This window comes from Ahaetulla prasina, chromosome 5, assembly GCF_028640845.1.
Source record: "Ahaetulla prasina isolate Xishuangbanna chromosome 5, ASM2864084v1, whole genome shotgun sequence".
Taxonomy (NCBI): domain Eukaryota; kingdom Metazoa; phylum Chordata; class Lepidosauria; order Squamata; family Colubridae; genus Ahaetulla; species Ahaetulla prasina.
Genome location: NC_080543.1, coordinates 61,394,060 through 61,415,207, shown reverse-complemented (window position 1 = coordinate 61,415,207; position 21,148 = coordinate 61,394,060). Strand labels below are relative to the sequence as shown.

At 35.7% G+C, this 21,148-nt stretch overlaps 1 long non-coding RNA gene across 1 annotated transcript in view; it reads left to right on the top strand.

The window, feature by feature from the left end:
- Window positions 1-7: 7 nt before the first annotated feature.
- Window positions 8-21,148, top strand: part of LOC131199867 (uncharacterized) — a 79,805-nt gene continuing 58,664 nt past the window's right edge. Inside the window, exon 1 of the long non-coding RNA XR_009155459.1 lies at window positions 8-322. This is a non-coding gene — a long non-coding RNA (uncharacterized LOC131199867). The remainder of the gene's footprint in view (window positions 323-21,148) is intronic.

The window sequence follows — 21,148 nt, the reverse complement described above, 5'->3', positions numbered from 1 at the left end:
AGGGATAGCTAGAAGTGTTTCATTTGCGTCAGTTTGCAGTGGAGCTTGATGGGGCTGTGTTCAGGGTGCTTTTTAACTCTCTGTGACTGGCAGGTGCATGATGTCACGATGAGGTTAGCTATCTCGCAAAAAAGATGGGGAATGACATGGGAAGCAATTTAGGATTAACAAAGAGATACGGACATCAAAGCGCAAAGTGACATCTCCGGTCGCACTGCAGAGGCAGAGAAATTCAGGAATGCTTTTTATACACTTTCTGGAAAATTGTTTTCATTGCCCAGATAAACTATCCACAGAAAGGTCATAAGAAGTGCGAATCTAGGTAAGGCTAATGTTGATTTTGGTAGGTCTTATTGTTATGCTCATTTTAATTACATGGCATTTTATAGTACAGTAAATTAAAGGGAACTGTTAATTAGAAGGTGCTTGTTGAGGCACTGCAGGAGGTTTAAAATATATATAATTTTAAGGTTATAATCCTTATGCAGCTTAAATGTACCATAATGGTTGGAATGGTGAACTTTACCTGTTACAGGTTTTCCTTTAGTTTAGCACAGCTGAATTAAGGAGAGAATTTGAATCCTGTGCAGGAGGCACATATATCTCTGAATCTTTTTGTGGGGCAGGGCCGGGGGGTGTCCCCGAGTCCCCAGGATTGTGCTTGGCTCTCAAACAATAAAATAACTGTCCACCTATTTTTAGTAGAAAACATAAAAACCCATTATTTAGGTTTAAAATTCCTTTAAAACCTAAGAAAAAATAATCTGCCCCCAAAGTGGCAAAGGTTGACTGAGGCATCCAGGGTGTGTGTGGGTGTGTCCAAAAAGGCAAGATTATACACTCATGAATGCACAATTGAACCTCTCCCTTTTTTGAAGTGCGTCATACACCATTAAAAAGAGACATGCTTTGATTGCATGGTTGTGGCCACCATCCTGAATTTCTGCTTTTGACCTACGCTATTGATTTTTTTTCTCTCCCCCACTCCCAAATGTGATTCCTGGCCACTGAAAAGTTGTGAATCTTGTCCTAAATGAGCAAATTTAGAATTGTGGTGCAAATGGTTTTTAGTCCAGTCCTTGGGGAAGGAAGAATTTTGTAGTATTTGAAGAACTGAAATGCCTGTGATTGCCGTTTTAAACACATTTGATGGGAATTATATTCCAACACATGTAGGCAAGCAAGGCCCTCTTAAACAATATTAATGATCCAGTCTTCTTTATTGTTTGTGTTTGTTTCATTCTTAGAAAGAGAATAGTGGCATATAAGATGATGGTCCATAAAAATAGGAAAAACATCTGCTTATCCATTGTCAGTCTTGTTTGGCTGCTGTTTTGAGTACATCAGAAGTGCTATTCACCTATGTCACATAAATCAGCATCAGAGATTTTGTCAGGGATGTCCCCTGGTATGCCATTACCAGTTGCTTAATATCTCTCAAAACAATTTAACCTTGCCATATTGCAATCAAGTTCTCTTCATTAACTATCAAAGTTTCTGAGATCTAAAATCTTTTTTTATCTCAGGTTCAAATTTTATTCTATTTCTTCCATATGTATCCCATTAACTTTTTTAGAGCACCAAGTTGAAGTTAGACATATAAATGGAACTAAAAAGAAACCTCTTACCACTAATATGAATGGGAACAAATTAATACGATCCGCCGAAATTGATTCTACTGTGGCAGGAACTGGCAGCAATGAATACATCCCACTGGGATTTATCAAGCATTCAAATGATAAAATGTGTATTTCAGGAAGGTATGTCCAAAATGACACATGCTACAGGTCTGTACATTTATGAAGTGAATATTAAACTAACATTAGTCCACATGGTTGTGGACTGCTGGTAGCACACTATAAATTGCAGAGCAGAAAGACTGCTTCCTACTGATTGGATGATGAGTTCTGCATTGGTTCTATGGCCAGAATAGGGCTTCAGTTTGCTGAAGAGAAGGTGAAAGGGGAATAAATGGGGCACTGAAGTTGAGTTTTCCACCTCTAACACCATACGGCAGTCATTAAAGGACATATATCTAGAAAAACAGATTTTTTGTCTCAGAAAACCTTTGCACTCCCATTTTTCGGAGAAGAAATTAAATTGACCCTACCAGCCATTGAATGATATGATCTGCTAAAAATAAGCCAGAACCTTCAGCATAAAATATTACATAAACTACTCCAGGTGGAGTACCTACAATCTCAGACAGGAGTGCTTGGGAAAAATGCCTTCACATGGAAGACCTTCCTGTTCTTTGCGCCATTACTGTGGTCTAACATGCACAGTCCTAAAAAAAGGTTAGTTTTCTTTTTGTCCAGTTGTCTTGAGGTCACCATGTTTTAGTCTTGCAATTTAAAAGAACCAGGAGGATTTAAAACTCTGTTCATTTCTATTACCTCATTTCTTTAGTGTCAGGATGTCAAATTCTGTGATAGAATCAAAAGAAACCAACTACTGTTATTACTGAAGTGCAAGTGATGTAACATTTTATCTACCGGATAAGAATATCTTCTCCACCAGTTAGAACATACTGCTGCCATCTCATCAATTTTTTTCTATAACGTCATTGAACCATCCCTGAAATGTTATTGCAGGTTTTGCTCTATTTTTCCAGTTAAATCATAAAAGAGAAGTTGACCTGATCTGTGTGTTGTTCCCGCACATAAAAGGGGGAAGGGGGGAAAGCAGATCAGAGTCTTCAGAAGAGAAAAATGGGACCCTGCCTAAATGCAGAGGCATAAATGTTAATGAAGAAATTGGTATGTTCAATGAATTACAAAACTGAATTACAAAAAAGATAAGCAACTTGCATGAAAAATCAGGTGTTTTTCTGCATCTGTTGAAATGCTGGCCATTATTCTTAACTAACACAAAGGTGTGAAGAAATCCCTAAAAATAACATTGAGGTTTCTCATGCAATGTTTCTCAATCTTGGGCTCCTCAAGCACTTTGCATGACAAAGCAAATGTTTCTCTGCATCTGTTGAATGATTCGCATTATTTATAGCTTGTTCTACTCCCACCTGGAGCACAAAGCCAGGTAGGTGAGCCTGGGCCAATCACTTTTTCTCAAACCCAAGAAGGAGGCAATGGTAAATCATGTCTGAAAAAACCTTGCCAAGAAAAGAGATTTATGCAGGCAATCTTCAAGAATTGGATGTGATTAAGCAGAAGAAAAAAAAACCCAATAACTCTTGAAAGCTCTGAAGAAATCAGCAAAGATAACATTTAAGTTTCTTGTGCAATTTTTCTCCAATCTGGGCACTTTATGGCTTGGGACTAAACACCTCAAAAATTACTAGCTAGCTTAAGTTTTCATACAATATGTATGAAAGTACAATATTTCATAGGTTAATTTGGCTTTGAAGATCACTGTCAAATACTAGGACTGTCCATATCTACAAATTCAAAGAGAAAAAGATGTTTCAGAGCATGCAGAGGCACAAACTGCCTTTTTCCTGAAACTGCAACAAAACGATTGAATTCACCCATTGCTCTAAATCAGTTTTGCTTAAGCTTGCTTTGTCAATCACAATAGCTGAATTCATACAACCACACCATACAAACCCCATAGCAAATTAATACATGGACTACAGTCTTTGGAAAGGGGAAAGTCCTCTCCCAGATTGTTTATTTATTTATTTATTTATTTATTTATTTATTTTGTCATAACAATATATGTAGGTATCATACAAAAAGATTGTCTACTGAATATCGCTGTACTGATCTCTCCCTTGCCTTTCCTTCCTTCCCTACCAGCAAAAACAAATCTTTCAGTTTTGATTTGAATTCTTATTTTAGCTTCAGCATGGATTTGTATTCTTGTTTTTATGTTCCATTTCAGTGTTTGCTTTTTAATAATATATCTTTTGGAGGGAAGGGTTTCCCAGGCTCAGCCAATGCTTTTGTCAGAGTAACAGCATTGGGATTCAAGTACCATCTCTTTCACATGATATCAGATCTTGTGGGAGAACTGGGCAATGCCCCTTCTGTGTTTTGCCTTTTGTTTTCCGCCTGCAAATGGCTCTGGCTGTCTCAAATACCCATCAACATTTTTTTAAAAAAATGGGATATATCTCAAACACATAAATTGCCCTTGTCCATTCCCCTGCTGGGCTGGTGTCATTTTTTTTCCAGTCCCCTTTTTGTTCTTTACTTTTTCTGTCTAAATTTGAAACCAGAATGGCCACTATTACACAATCTGGTTCCCACACTCAGTGTTTGGTCCTCAAGTTAGAAGTAGAAATCTTGCTGACCTAACTAAAATATGTCTGTGATTATGAATATGAATTTTTAAGAGAGGAAGAGAAAATGTTATGCTAAAAGTGGGACAAAAAGCATATTATCATGAGTTCATTGCATAGCAAAATGCATATTATTATTAGTTCATTGCATAGACAACCAGATGTTGAGACTGGATTTGGCATTTTTGTCCATTTATTGAGTCCTTCTCAAGGACCTGGGATAGGCAGATATGAGTGTTTAATGGTGTTAAAAATATTGTTGCAGGATATAAGCTGTTCCAAGTAAAGTTACCTTCTGCAATTAACTGAAGGTGAATTTGTCAACACTTGAATGGTGTTCAAGTGGCGCTCCAGTTGTTTTGGGACTGTACCCAAAGCACCTATTACTATTGGTGCTACCTTTGCTTTCTTAGCCATTCTATTTCAGGTCTTTATATTTTGTTATCTTCTCCAGGTTTTTTTCTTCTATTCTGCTGTCTCCAGATACTGCCACATCCACTCTCTAGACTTTTTTTGTCTTTCTTATCACAATTGCTGAGGTGTTATGTGACAGGTGATTTTTTGAATTCTAAAGTCTCAGAGTATTTTAGCTTCTTCATTTTCTATTACTTTCTCTATTTTGCAGTCTCACCAGTTCTTGCTTGCAATGCACCATTGTTTGCTACTTTGTTGTGCCTTTGTTTGTACTCAGTTTGTGTGATCTTCTTGCTAACCAGGTAGTCCACTGTTTCTTCAGCTTCTTTGTAGAGATGACACTTGCTATCTATTGCCGTCTTCTCAATTCCAGCTTTGTTGGCATTTGTTCTTAAGGCTAGGTCTTGTGCAGCTAGAATTAGCCCATCTGTCTCTTTCTTCAACTTTCCTGCTCTTAGCCATAGCCAAGTCTTGTTATCTTCTTTGCCTGATTTTTTAAAAATGTACTAGTCATGCAATACTTTGTCTTCCCATGTCTCTTTTCTGTTCATTTGTTTTTTCTTATAGGACAGTTTGATCTCCCCAATACTCAGTGCTCAATAAGCCTTCCTGCTATAGTAGCTTCAATGTAACTTCTTCACTTTCCTTCAGATATTCTTCCAATGCATTTTTTTCCTTATTCAATTGCCTGATGTACTTGCAACATTCCATGCTCACCCATTTTCCTTGGTAGGCAGAGTCTGCCCATGTCACTGACAATACATCAGTATATTGTCCGTGTATTGTCATGTTTCTCATACCCAATGCTTTTAGTTCGGCTTGACTCCACTTCACTATTCCAGCTGTGTATCTAATGACTGGAATTGCCCAGATGTTGATTGCCTTGATTTCCTCCTCTTACTCTCTTAATGTATTCACTTCCAACCCTTTTCTTGACTTCACTATGCTTGATGACCACTTGAAGGATGCCAAAATATGATCATCTTCACCCATAATGATTGTATTTCCTTAGGGCATCTTGATTCCTTCAATTTTCACTATTTTTCTCTATTCGATATTAAGTGTGGCACATTTGTCCAGTCTGACAATATTATTGTTCAGTATTGTTGACAGAGGAATCCGTACAATGACAAGGAAATCCAATGAAATGTGGAGGGATGAGGATCTTGTGTGTGTCCGCATGTATTTAATGTTCATCCTGCCCCTGCTCCTTTTTAAACTTTTTACAGGGAAGGGGAAGTTCAGTGCTGAAATGCTACCGGTTTGCACTGGTTAGGGTGAACCGGTAGTGATAAAAATTACCGGTTCAGGTGAACCAATAGTAAAAAAAAGCTACCAGTTTCCGACGATCAGCTAACCCGCGCGATTTAAAATCGCTAGAAACGAGGAAATCCTTCTTTCTAGTGAATCTACATCGTGTGGCACAGCACACATTTGGTGCTCAGTGCGCATGCACATGCAGCACACACTTGGCGCGCAGTGTGCAGTCACGTGCACGCAATGTGCACTTGGCATGTATGTGCATGCACGCAGCATGCATTTGGCGCACACTGTGCTTGTGCACATGCAGCATGCACTCGGTGCGCAGCATACATGCGCAGTCAGCAATCTGGTGGCAGACCGGTTCAGATTTCATAACTGGGGAGGTTATCTTAGCTTTCTCTTGCACCATGATTTCTGCACTTCAGCTCTTGACACAGTATTATAAGGTTGTCTTGTACACTCCAATCATTCATCTTGTTTAAACAATATAGTAAAGCCTATTAAATGGTCCACTTAGCTTTGGCTTATTTTTTTATGTGAATGCAGCCAACTGTTATTTGTCCTGTAAAGCATGATTGAATAAATTATGACATGGTGTGATAAATGAATCCATCACTCTCTTTTATTTCCTAAAAGAGCCTTGATCTACTGTATGTAGTTATCCAAATGCCATGTGTTTATCTGTGATTATACAATAAAACCTTGATAGTCAGGGGTAGCGATATCAGGTCTTTATCTAGATTTTTCTCTTCCCATTTTCTTAAAAAATGGAGATTATGAAAGTTCCACTTCCTGGGTGGATGGTAAAGCATCAAGATCTCTAATTCAGCCCACTGTCTGTGCACTGACCTTCTCTGACTAACAGAGGCAGTGGACGTTCTCTTGAGAGAAAAAAAGACCATTGTTGTTCAAGCTCTAAAAGTTCACAATGTCAAATGGCAATAGGGCACGTAAAAATAAAACATTTTCAAAAGATTGTTAGGAAATAAGAGGAAATCTCTATAGAAACCTATCACTGCTTGTCAGCTGCAGTTTGTAACACAGTGGGGATTTGATGAATCCCAATGGGGATAATTTGAGTAGTTTTATTTTAAGACACCATTTAAATATATATTATGGCATTTAGAAGAAGGAGGGTAAAAAGGGACAATTATAACAGCAATACAATGTTCATGTGCAAGACATGGGCCAAAGACAGAAATTCTGTCTGTGTTGCTATGTGCTAGAGAGAGATGACACAATATATTGGAGTTTTATTTTAATAAAGGAAATGCAATACTCAACAGGCTCATTACTTCAATTTCAGATCTATTTCTGAAAAGGTTTTTTTATGTAGAAAAATAAAAAAAATGTAGTTGATGATTATTGTAGACAGGCTGATAATATATCAATATTTTCAGGTCAGAAGTTTTAAAACAAAATTTTGAAGCAAGGAGTCGGTTCACATAACACGTTTAATCTGGCTATAGACTTAAAACATTTTCTGGGTTTGCATAATATATCCAATCATAAACCAACGTAACCTAAAGGACTGACATTATATACATTAATCCACAAAATAACCAAAGGTTAAAATTGTCCAAGTGGATGCAGCCTTATATTTTCGTTGAAATGCTACCATAGTTTTTAAAGGCTAACAAAGGTAGTGATGTAATGGTTATAGCAGCTTTCCCCAACTAGGTGCCCACTATGTATATAATCCCAGGAAAATTATGGAAGTTGTAGTCCAATATATATTGGTACTAGGCTGAGAAGGGTGGGTTCTGTGTCAGTACTGAAAAAAGGTATCAGTTTGAGTGAATGTTCATTACTTGGAATTAATTGTCCCCTTTCTCCTTCCTTTTTTCCACCTCTCTATCATTGGCTATAAACTATGAACATTGCCATGTTAAAACTCAGCTAATAAGAGGACAATAGAAAATGTTAATACTTTTGACATCATTCAAGTTGTGGGAAAAGTTAGGGAATGCATCCAAACAATTTAAATAGACTGCCTTAAGGTTTGGGTGAGCAAGTGATAATAGAAGTATAACTTAAGGAGCATGAGTTTGTTGCCAGATTGGATTTGAAGAGTTTGATGGGGCCCCAACTGAGTTTTCAGCTTGCATCATGGAGATGCAGGGAGGTGGCATTGTATAGGAGGACATCAGTAGCAAGTGGCATGGATCAAGGGTTAGTGAAAAACTGGCATTATGCCTATCTTAATCCACGTGTGCCACTGTATGGATTCTCTGAAACAGGTAATGAAATACTGGAGTATGATTGGAAGCTGAATATGAATACTAGTTAAATCGAGGGCAATGGTACATCATGTACCATTGAGTGGCCACGTTTCATAAAAGCTGGGTTTGCAACACAAAACCCTGCAAGAAAAATATCCAGCTGAAAAGAAATCTTCTCCCCCCAACAAGGGAGGGTTGCATAAGGAAATGCTGAAAGAAAATGAGTGTTGCTGCTATTCAATGACTGTTTTTTTAAAAAAAACAACAACCACACAAGCATTTCTTCTTTGGACATGGTCCATGACATATACTGAAGCCATCATCTACTTGACCTCTTCATCTATAGACAGTGTGGGGAGGCCGTTTTGTTACTGTCATACCCTTCAGTCACTCAAGGGAGGCATGAGGCAGATTTTCCACTGGCGTCAAACGTGCATAGATTTATAACCTGAGGCTCATGACAGCAGCTTAGGAAGAAACTGTTTTTAGATAACTGACATACCTAAGAAATCAACAAATATAGGTTTGGATACTGGAAGGTCAACAATTTCCTTAAGAGCGTGAGAAAATATTTTGTCCCTTCCACTGTGTGTTTGTGTTTGTAGTATTTATATTGTATATACACAACAATTATTTCAGTTAGCAGAATATAGTCTGACCATTAACCCATTCTTTTCTGATAATAGAGCAGAAGAAAAGCCAAGAGTATTTTTGAGCCATTCCATCATCCAGACAGTGTACTGGATGTACAAATTAATGTCCTATTGAATTATATACTTCCATCTAATGTTGAAGCCATTAACTATTTGGAGCCATTTACTATTAATAGTTGCATGCAGTTGCGTTACAACAAGTCAAGGTAACATTCCAAATATATATAGGAGGCACAGATTCATAGCAACTAAGACAAACAAGATACTTTTTCCCTTTCATTTTCTAATGGAAACCACAACTTAGCTGCAAATCTGAGGCAAAATTAATTAAATAAATAGATCCATATATGCTAGATCATTAGGGCTCGGTGCTGTGCCCTCCTTAGGTTAGCAAATGAAATGAGCTGCACCATCTTACTAGAAGCAGCTAATGAAATACAGGAAGATGTATTTATTTCTTCATTGGATTTCTTCTTCTTCTTGTGCCATATCTGTCATCAGACGTTGGCGATCATGTTGGCAATCCTATTTTTGTCAACAGCTGCATGAAAAAGTGTTGCTGAGTTTTGTCCAAACCCGTCCCTTAGGTTTTGAAGCCATGATGTTCTTCATCTGCCTGGACCTTGTTTGCCTCCAATCTTTCCCTGGAGTGAAGGATGACATATTTTTCTGGGTGTCGCATCAAATGTCCAAAATATTCTAACTTTTGCTTTTTAATGGATTTGATGATTTCCCTTTGCTTTTCCAGGCGACTTATCACCTCCTCATTTGTGATTTTGTTAACCAAGCTTATATGTAAAGCCGTTTGTAAATCCACGTTTCAAATACTTCTAGTTTCTTCAAGTGGTTTTCTGTCAGAGACCAACTCTCTAGTCTGTTGAGCAGGATAGAAAAGATGTAACATCTGACAAGCCTGATTTTCAGTTTTAGACTTGTCTTGACTGCAGAATTATATATTAGATTTATATCCTACCTTATTCTAGCTCTTGATTGCATCATCTACTACATCATCAATAATCACAATTCCAGATTGTGTCTGTAGCAAAAAAATTATGTTGAAAAGAGGACAAATATTATTTTAAAACAGCTAAGGGCAATGTTAAACTGCATCCCACAGGATATGTCAAAAAAAGTCATTACTTACATAAGCATATCCATGCTGCTGTTAGGAAAATATAAGGATTAGTTAGGATGCTGCTTTTAGTCTTAAGAATATTTCCACAGAAGACAGTTTCAGTGACCTATTCAATTATTTTATTAACCCTAGATTAGATGCCAACATACCCTGAAGCCACACCTGACCCATGTTTAAAGTTTCTCTATTGCTTTTTTCTTCCTGACCTGGAAAATAAAAGGCTGATTTCAACACATTCTACTTACAAATACTTTTAACATTCTCTTTTCTGAAATATGGTCCTTCTGTTAAATGAAGTAAAATGAGTTCAGATTTTCCTCAACTCTCAATCTTTCTCCAAAGTTCTCTGATTTATTGCAATGGAATGTGAATACACATTCAATAATAATGAAGGATAGATTGGCAATTTTGCACCAGTTAAAAGTTAACTTCTGTTGCTGCTGACCACTGGTCTGGGTAAAACAAAGGGAGATATGTGTAGTTTTTAAATCTTCTTAAAAAACTTGGATAGTACCCGCAGGCATACATACAGAGAGGGCTATGTTCTTCTTGGCAAGCACTGTAATCAGATTACACACAAACCAAGCCAAAGTAAAATTTTGGGAATTCATCTAATTCAACAAGTTAAAATGGACTACAGTTACATGTTCTCAATCATATATCTTTCTATATATCTTATCTATCTATCCATCCAACCATCTACCTAACTACATCTACACTGTGTGCACAATTATTAGGCAAGCTGTATTTTGGAAGATTAATTTTATTATTGAACAACTACAGTGTTCTCGGTCAATCCAAAATGTTAATAAACCTCAAACCTGAATATTTAAGCAAGAAAAAGTGAAGTTATGGCTTTCTTAGGAGAATATCTAGGTGTGCACAATTATTGGGCAACTATTAGTGTGTAGAATTATTATGCAACTAAATGAAAAATTTACCATCTCATTTATTTTCATCTGTTAAAGTGAGAATAATAAACAAACAATTCAAAATTTAAAAATAAACATTTCTGACAGTTCAAAAAAAATCTGTCGGTTTCTTGATCTGTGGATGATCAATTTTTTGTGCAGCAGCAACCACAGCCTCCCAGACACTGTTCGGAAAGGTTCCGAAAGGTACTGTTTTCCTTCATCATAAATCTCCCAATTAAGAAAGGCCCACAAGTTCTCAATAGGGTTTAGGTCAGGTGAGGAAGGGGGGGCATGTCATTAATCTTTCATCTTTAAGGCCTTTAGTGGCTAGCCACGCAGTGGAGTACTTCGATGCATGCGATGGAGATTATCCTGCATAAAAATCATGGTCTTTTTGAAAGTTGCAAAACGTTTGATGGTTGTGTGATCATGCCCGAATATCTTAGTAATTTCAAGAGTGCTCCATCCATCTGAAAGACTGTTTAAAATTTTTGACTTTTCAGAGTCAGTTAAATCTCTTTTTTACCCCATTTTGCCTGGGGAAAATAAGCTGCCTAATAATTATGCATACCTTGATATAGGATGTTGATCTCCTTAGGCCACACCCTCCCTCATTACACAAATACACATCACCTGATCTACTTATAACCACTAAGCATTTAAGTTTATACACCTTGGAGGTGGAAAATATGCATACAAAGGATGGTATGGTCAAAATACTCATTTGATTAATAATTGTGCACACAATGTATCTTATTAACTCTGTCTACATAAATATCTTTATTCATATCATCATCTGCCCATCTCCATCCCTTCCTTCCTTCTTTTCTCTCTCTCATACACCAAACACACATGTATACACACTACTAAAACTCTGACTTCTATAACTTTTGAAACTTCCACCTCTCACAATACTTGACAACACAGTATCAACAGTAGAAACCTTCAAATTTCTAGGTTCTATCATATCGCAAGATCTAAAATGGACAGTTAACATCAAAAACATCATCAAAAAAGGACAACAAAGACTGTTCTTTCTGCGCCAACTCAGAAAGCTCAAACTGCGGCTTCCGGTGGTTTCGTTTTCCCCGAGAAGGATGCCTGGAATGGCGTCCCGAACTGAGATTCTGTAAAAGCTGGTGAAACAGCGGGAGATCGGCTGTTAGCCAGCTTCAAAGCTTTTCTCTGGGTGAAAGAGAATTAGCCAGAGCGGCTGGAGAGCAGAAGATTGCCCCAGGGGCTCTGCTTTCTTATGCAGAGTCTCGGAGGGCTGCCTGCATAATCCAGCCCCACTCCAGACTCGGCTCGATCCTGTTAATTAAGCAGGACAAGAGGAAAACGCCCACCTCTGCTCAATTGATTCCGTTTTGAATAACTTTAAGCAGACGGGGACAAATACAAGCGATCGATTACTGGGGAAGCAAGAAGAGAGCTGACTTCTACTCCTTTTTAAAAGGGGAAAACTTTTTCTCACTTGAACTTAGTGAAGGAAGAAATGGCGTCTGAAAGGAAGTGGATTGGAGGCTGCTTGTGAGAGAAAGCGAAGTTCGTCTTTGTGGATTTTAGCTGAATAGAAGCTTTCCAGAGGAGGCAAGGTGAAAGTTTTTATTTTACAACTTTAATTGGAGACTTTTTGGGACTTTTGAGATTTACTAATTTTAATTAGAGACTTTACTTAAATTAAAATGGCTTCTAAGCCACCAAAAGCTCCCATGACGAGAAGGGGGTCTGAAACTAATTTAGAAGATATATTAAAGGAACAGAACAGAGTTTCTGAAGAGCGATTTAAAGAAATTATGAATAATATTCATGGTGTGAAGGATCAACTTAGGGAAGAAATTAAAGAGACTAATAAAAAAATTAGAGAAGATTTATTGTTGGTTTTCAAGGTTTGGCAAAAATTTGGAAGTAATGGAGGATAAAGTGGAAGTAATTAGTCAAGCAAATCAGTATTTGGATAATAAAGTTGGAGAGCTTCAAAATAAAGTGGATAAAAATGAGGATCATGTGGTGGTATTGCAATATAGAGCGTTGGAGAAGGCTTTGAGAATTAGGGGTCTTCAAGACCGAAGGAAGAAGATCTTAAAAAAGTTATATCAGAAGCCTTAGCTGAAATGTTAGGCATGGACCCTCGAGAAGTTGATTTTCAAATTGATAAGGCATACAGGGTTAATTCTTGGGTAGCGAGGCAGAAAAAGCTCCCAAGAGATATTGTAATTTATTTTTTAACTTCTACAATAAGAAATCAGATTTTGCAAGCTACATATCAAAAGAAATTGCAAATAGCAGAACAGGAGGTGTTGGTTTTGAAAGAGATCCCTGCTAAAATGTTAAAGGATAGAAGGATTTTAGGTTTTTACACAAGAGCTTAAGAAGCATCAGATTCAATATAGATGGGAGGTTCCAATTGGTTTAACAGTATTTTTTCAAGGCAGGAGATATCGAATTGATACTGAATTGAAAGCAAAAGATTTTCTTTTTAATGTATTGAAAGTGGATGTAGAAACAGTGGATAAAAGTCTTCAAGAGAAACAGAGTGGGAAGCTGAAACTGCACCTGTGATATCAGTCCTCAAGAACAATCTCAAGAACAAAGAGTGACAAGGGAGCTATTAGGCGAAGGAGATGGAGGAACGACTTCAAAGACAGGAACGGATTCTACTACTGAAGCTGTGGGAGGAGCCAAGTCAAGAGTGAGGGTCTTCAGCTAATTGCTCAGAAGCTTCAAGAGGCCAGAGATGGCAAATAAATTTTTGATATGGAATGTTAATGGTTTAAATTCAGCACAGAAAAGAAGAAAAATATTCCATTATTTGAAACAATTTAAAAATGATGTGATATGTTTGCAAGAGACACATATAAAATTATCAGATCAGAAATATTTGATTAATTCAAATTAGGTAAACATTTTGTTTCTTCTGCTCGAATAAGAAAAATGGTATAGTTATATATTTGAAGAAAAATATATCAAGTAAATTAATTGAAACGGACATTCAAGGAAGATATATTGCTATTGAATTGATTTTAGAAGGAAAAGACACTTGTGATTGGCATATATGCACCTAATCAACAACAAGAAAAATTTTATAAACTGTTACATGAAAAATTGACTTTTGGGACTATAAAACATTTATTATATTAGGGATTGGAATGGTGTAATGGACATTAGAAAAGATAAAAGAACTCTTTCTAAGAAAATTCCTATGCATGCAAAATTGCCTAAATCTTTTTGATTTGATGGAAGATTTTGAGTTGAAAGATATATGGAGAAGGCAGAATTTTGATGATAGAGATTATACTTATTTTTCGGATAGGCATCAATCTTTTCACGTATTGATTTTATATTAATTACCAATGACTTGCTTTCTAGGGTTAGGAAAACAAAGATATTTCCAAGGTGTTTAACTGATCATAGTCCGTATGGATGGAGTTGCAATATGAAGGTGGAAGAAGATCATGGAGAATAAATGAAAATTTGTTTAGATATGAGGATAATGTAAATCAATGTAAAAACAAATGAAAGAATTTTGATTATAATTTGGGAAAGGGAACTTGATAGAAATGGTGTGGGACGCGAGCAAGGCCTTTATGAGAGGAAATTTGATATATATTAATAGTAGACAGAGGAGAAAACTACAAAAACAGCGAGGGATTTAGAAGAGGAAATTCAGAGGAAACAACAATTATTGGTATATAATCCACATGATTTAAAAACTATTGAGGCGATAAAGATATTACAGAGTCAATTTAATATGTTAATGGCAGATCAGGTGGCAACCAATATACAATATGCTAAACATAATACTTTTTGTAATGCCAATAAATCAGGGAGGTGGTTGGCTTATATGTTAAGGAAAAGACAGAAAGCACGTACTATTGAAGGAATTGAATACAAGGGTAAAGTGCGATTTCAACAGGATAAAATTAAAAAAGCTTTCTTGGAATATTATACAAATTTATATGCCAGAGATACAATATTGAATATGGATATTGATAAATATTTGAAAGAATATAAGGTTAAAGGTTTAACTAATGAACAAAGGGAAGAGTTGAATCGGCCTATAACTTCTGAGGAAATTATTTGGGTAATAAAGCAATTAAAAATAGGGAATCCCGGGCACAGATGGACTTACAGCAATATATTATAAAAGTTACAGGATGAGATAGTTGGTCCACTTATGGAGTTATTCAATCAGATATTGAGGGGAGGAGGAGTACCACCATCATGGAGGACTACTTTTATTTCATTGATACCAAAAGAGGATCAGGATTGTACTAAGCCTGGGAATTATAGACCAATTTCTCTCTTGAATAATGATTATAAGATTTTTGCAAAAATAATGGCAAATAGGTTAATGGAAATTGTACAACAAAGGATCCACACTGACCAGTCTGGTTTTATAAAAGGGAGACAAATGAGGAATAACGTTAGGCAGATAGTGAATATATTGGAATACTTGGAAAAGAAAAATCAGATTCCGGCAGCGTTTATATTTTTGGATGCAGAGAAAGCTTTTGATCGTTTGCATTGGGAATTTTTATTTAAATTAACAGACAAAATGCAATTTGGAAATGGTTTTATACGAATACTTAGGGCAATTTATGGAGAGCAAACAGCTCAGATAATAATTAATGGTAGTTTGACAGATAGTTTTAAAATTGCGAAAGGAACAAGGCAGGGGTGTCCTTTATCACCTTTATTGTTTATTTTATCTTTGGAACCTTTATTGGATAAGATAAGAGAGTTAAGGGAGATAGAGGGTATTAGAATTAGAAGATATGAATATAAAGTCAGAGCATTTGCAGATGATTTGGTTGTTATGTTGACTCAGCCTATAAATTCAGTGTATATTTGTTGGAAGTAATTAATCAATATGGAAGGGTCTCAGGGTTTAAAGTGAATCAAAATAAAACAAAAGTGTTAACCAAAAATATGATTAAGAACCAGAAAGAAAAACTAGAGGAAATAACAGGATTTGAAATTGTAAAAAAGGTTAAATATTTAGGAGTCTTTCTTACATCATCAAATGGAAATTGTATAAGAATAATTATGATGTGTTATGGAAAAAATTCAGAAGGAAATGAATACTTGGAAAAATTACAATTATCTTTGTTAGGAGAATAGCAGCTATAAAATGAATGTTTTGCCTAAATTCTTGTTCTTGTTTCAGATGATACCAATAATTAAGAAAGATAAAAATTTGGATGAATGGCAGATTGGAATTAATAAATTTATATGGGAAGGAAAAAGCGAGAGTCAAAATGAAAATAATGCAAGATACACGGAAAGAGGAGGATTAAAATGCCTAATTTAAAATTGTATTATGAAGCAGTTGTTCTTTCGGTATTAAGTGATTGGTTTAATTTGACGGAGGAAAGGATTTTGAATATAGAAGGTTATGATTTATTATATGGTTGGCATGCATATTTATTGTATGATAAGAAAGTAGATAAAGCTTTTAAGAATCATGTGTTGAGAATTTCTCTTCTGCGTGTCTGGAAAAAATATTATTATAAGTTAAATTACAAAATTCCTATATGGGCATGTCCTAGGCACGCAGTAGAGAATATAAATATAGAACAGGAACAAGAAATGATTACTTATAAAGATCTTTTATACAATGAGAGGAAATTTACAACTAAAATCTTTGGATACATTAAAAGAAGAAGGGAGGAATTATACTTGGTTTCAATATGGACAGTTAAAGGCTAGATGGAAAGAAGATCAGAAAATTGGTATCATTCAAAATGAAGAAAATTTGGTTAAACAAATTAGAAATCAAACTCAGGGGCATATAAAGAGATTGTATACTGTGTTGATAGAAATAGATTCTGAAAGAGATTTAATAAAGGATTGTATGATAAAATGGGCACAGAATATTCAAGAACCAATAATGTTGGAGACATGGGAAAAATTTGTTAGAAATGTTAAATTTACGCAAGCGCAGAATTTAAGGGAAAAATTTTTATAAGATGTTTTATAGATGGCATTTAGATCCTAAGAAATTATCATGTATGTATCCAGATATGCAAGCGAAATGTTGGAGATGTAATTGTGATGATGCTACATATTTTCATGTATGGTGGACTTGTAAGAAAATTAAGTCTTTCTGGATAAGAATCTGGTGGATTATGCAGAATGTTCTGAAGAAGAAGATAAAGTTCCTACCGCAATTTTTCCTTTTGGGAATAACAACGGACTGTACAGTGATTGAGACTAAGTTGATTTTGAACTTAATAACAGCAGCACGACTGTTGATTGGACAATATTGGAAGAAAAAAGAATTACCCACAATAGAAGAATGGATATTGAAAGTTTCCAATTTGGCTGAGATGGCTAAAATCTCAGCCTTCTTGAAAGACAGTACTCAAGAAAAATATTTAAATGAATGGAAGAACTGGATTGATTATATTCAAAATAGATATCAGATTAAGAAATTTCGGATTGCTTTTGAATGAAGGATGTTATTTTGATTTTAATGGAAGAAGTCAGGTTATGTGAGAGAGAAAGATTATAATTGTGTTAGATTTTAAAAATTTAATGTATGACTGTTTTGTTTAAGGAACTATACCTTGTGTTTGCTCCGGGAAGTCCGGGGGGGGGTTTAGGAGGGAGGGGGGGAGGGGGAAAAATTTAATTGTTGTAAAACTATTTTAATTAAAAAAAAAAAAAAAAAGAAAGCTCAAACTGCCCAAGGAGCTACTGATCCAGTTCTACAGAGGAATTATTGAGTCTGACATTTGCACCTCTATAACTGTCTGGTTTGGTTCTGCAACCCAACAAGAAAGACACAGACTTCAGAGGATAATTAGAATTGCAGAAAAAATAACTGCTACCAACCTGCCTTCCATTGAGGACCTGTATACTGCACGAATCAAGAAGAGGGCCGTGAAAATATTTACAGATCCCTCACATCCTGGACACAAACTGTTTCAATTCCTACCATCAAAACGACGCTATAGAGCACTGCACACCAGAACAACTAGACACAAGAACAGTTTTTTCCCTGAAGGCCATCACTCTGCTAAACAAATAATTCCCTCAACACTGTCAAACTATTTACTAAATCTACACTACTATTAATCTTCTCTTCACCAATCTCTTTCCACTTATGACTGTATAACTGTAACTTTTGTTGCTATCATTAAGCGTTAAATTGTACCCTATGATGGTCATAGGGTACAATTTAACCCTTAATGATAGCAACAAAAATGTTGTACCTTGATGAAGGTATTTTTTTCTTTTTCTTTTATGTACACTGAGAGCATATGCACCATAACAAATTCCTTGTGTGTCCAGTCACACTTGGCCAATAAATTGTATTCTATTCTATCTTATCTTATCTTATCTTATCTTATCTTATCTTATCTTATCTTATCTTATCTTATCTTATCTTATCTTAGAAATGGAGTGTGAATATCCAGTCTTCTCATTCAGGTTATCAAGCAAAATATTAAGTTACAGCATAGGTTTCAAAGCTACACATATCCTCCATCTCAGTTCCTCAAGTATCTCTGAGGATTTTTTCCTCTTTCAACTCATTTGAACATGCACATACACGACATTCACAGGTGCTGTTAAAATGGCAAGATAATTACAACCTGTCAGCATAGTTCCTTATGATGGTAATTCCACTGTGTAATTTATTCCACCAGGCATTTTTACCGCAAATTTATCTGAGGCTGAACTAAAGGAACAATGTCTTTAAAGAGGACATAACTCTAGAGAAAGTGCAAGCAAAGTCTATAGGGAAAACAATGCTGTGTTAGCCAATGTCTATGTTTCATTCTAGTGATATTTCACCTGTTAGATCAGGCTATGGAGGTTTCAAATCCAGCCACTGGACATCCACAATATTAATTAAGCAAACACATTTTAGGGCTGATTTTATTAAACACAGAAAACAAGTTTTCCTCTGTAATTACCAATAGTCTTCTTTGCTATTCATTATAAAAACAATAAGAGGCACAGTTTCTGAAGTAGAACACACTTTCAGGGTGAAATAGAGAAAAATCCAAACTCAGTATCAATTAATCTTTTATTATATAGGAACAGAGCCCAGGATTCTGTTTGGAATTTGAAAAATGCTACAGGATTAGAATCTTAACTTCTTTTTTGCAGCAAAGGACTGTTCCCCATTTGTTCCTATTCCTAGACAAACATCCCCATGTAGCCACTTTTTTTCTGTCATGATATTGCCTTTGCTTTATTTCCAACCCACACTTAGCACTTAAATTCAAAGTTTCTCCTGACAGATATTTTTCCCCCTGGGTACAGCATAACATGTTGGGTTGCAGTTGTCAGATGTTGAGATCTGTCCAACTCCTATTGGCCAAATTAGGCCAGTACAGACATGTTTCTTCCTTGCAATCCTTAGGCATTTTTTCATGACCATATCTTGAACTGTCGAGAGACCAAATATCTGGGTTCCTCAAGATATTGCAATGTCGATGCTTTATTTTACTGATAGTAAAGTATTTTCTTTATAGACATGCTTTATCTCTTCATCAAATCAACTGTCAACAAATTGTGCTACAAACATTTTATTGAGATAATATAAAAATTTATTCAAAAACGTTTTCCAAGATTTGATTAAACTCTAGATTTGACAGATATATTCGTCATTTCCTCATTGAGAACAGCAAAGGAAAATGGCACTATAAAGTCTGAAAGATCTAGTGGAGATAAGAATGCTAACATCCATAGCATTTAAAATATGGTAGCAGTTGATTTTAGAATATTAATTTGGATTACACAAGCATAATTCAAAGGCATAATTCTGAAAAAAAAATTGTTGGCTAGAAACAGTATTTATGTATTCTTTATGTTCTGATAACATCGTTGAGTATTTGATAGTATGGACTATGGAAAATGGAGATTGAGATATAAGGACATTAATTAAAACTAAATAAATGATCTTGGGAATTCTGATGCTAATGAGATTTATCCAATTCAGTATGTTAACTTTAGACTATATCTAAAGTTTATCCTTCTATCCTTCTAATGTATTTAAGAAACTATTCTTTTCTAATCCTAGAACTTTCTGTTCAAAATGCAAAATATTTCATTTAAGAATTAGATGATTGTATCATGATACAAGAAGGGATGCGGTGGCTCAGGGGCTAGGACTAGTTCCATGCGCCTTTGGCATTGAGTCATGCTGGCCACATAACCATGTAGACGTCTTCGGACAGCGCTGGCTCTTTGGCTTTGAAACGGAGATGAGCACCGCCCCCTAGAGTCGGCAACGACTAGCACGTATGTACAAGGGGAACCTTTCCCTTTATCTTTTTATCATGATACAAAAAAGAGTATCTGTTTTAAGACAGATGATCAATCAAATTCATGGCAATCATAATTATTATATTGACTAAATTCCTTCTTTTAGTTTAAAAGATGTCAGAATTCAAACAAAATAGTGCTACATTAAGATGCATATTAGTTTATACATGATGTCAGGTGTGAAATTCAGCAAGGCTTTTAGGTGCAATACAAATCAGAAAAAACTGCAATTCAGAATAGATGAGCAGATACCAGTTAACGAATCTGAGGAGGAAATTGAGATGAAAGCAAAGTGTGGGAATTCTGAGGCATATACAAATAATGCTAAACTAAGTTTTAAAAGGTTAATCAAGTTTTATATAGACACGTTGATCAGGTTCACACTTACATCACACTAAAGCATAATGTGGTCTGTTTGGTTTGATTTAGCATGATGTGTGAAACACAGATATTGTGCATTGTGAATTATAATTGTGACCTAGGATTATGTTTGAGCCAAGCCATATATAGGTGTATATAAAAATCCAAATTTAAACAAATCATGGTTGGTGTCTTTATAACCATCATCATGACCTTTCTTTCTTTCTTTCTTTACTTACTTATTTATTTATTTATACAATTTATTGGCCACCCATCTTACCAGAGGGTAACTGGCTGAGGAACTTTGTCTTCCTCCATTCTCCTTCTTTTGGGATTATCAGGTAATATTACCCTAAGGCGAGTAACTTCTCAGATTGTCAGTTAGTGAAGTCATCTCTATCCTAAATCAGAGTTGATGAAAAAAAGAAAAGGGTTGGAATGATTGCACTGGTTGAGGCACAGAAGTGAGAACCACTGATCAAAACAGTGCTGCCACCTTGTCCATTCAGTGACCAAGTGGCATTGATCTCAACATTCTGTCAATGATGCCAGAACTATAGGATAATTAATCCTACACAATTAATGTAGGAAGAGCATTAACCCTTGATCTCAATTTACATGAAATACGACCAAAGCTGAAAATTGCTTTGAGATTTTATTGA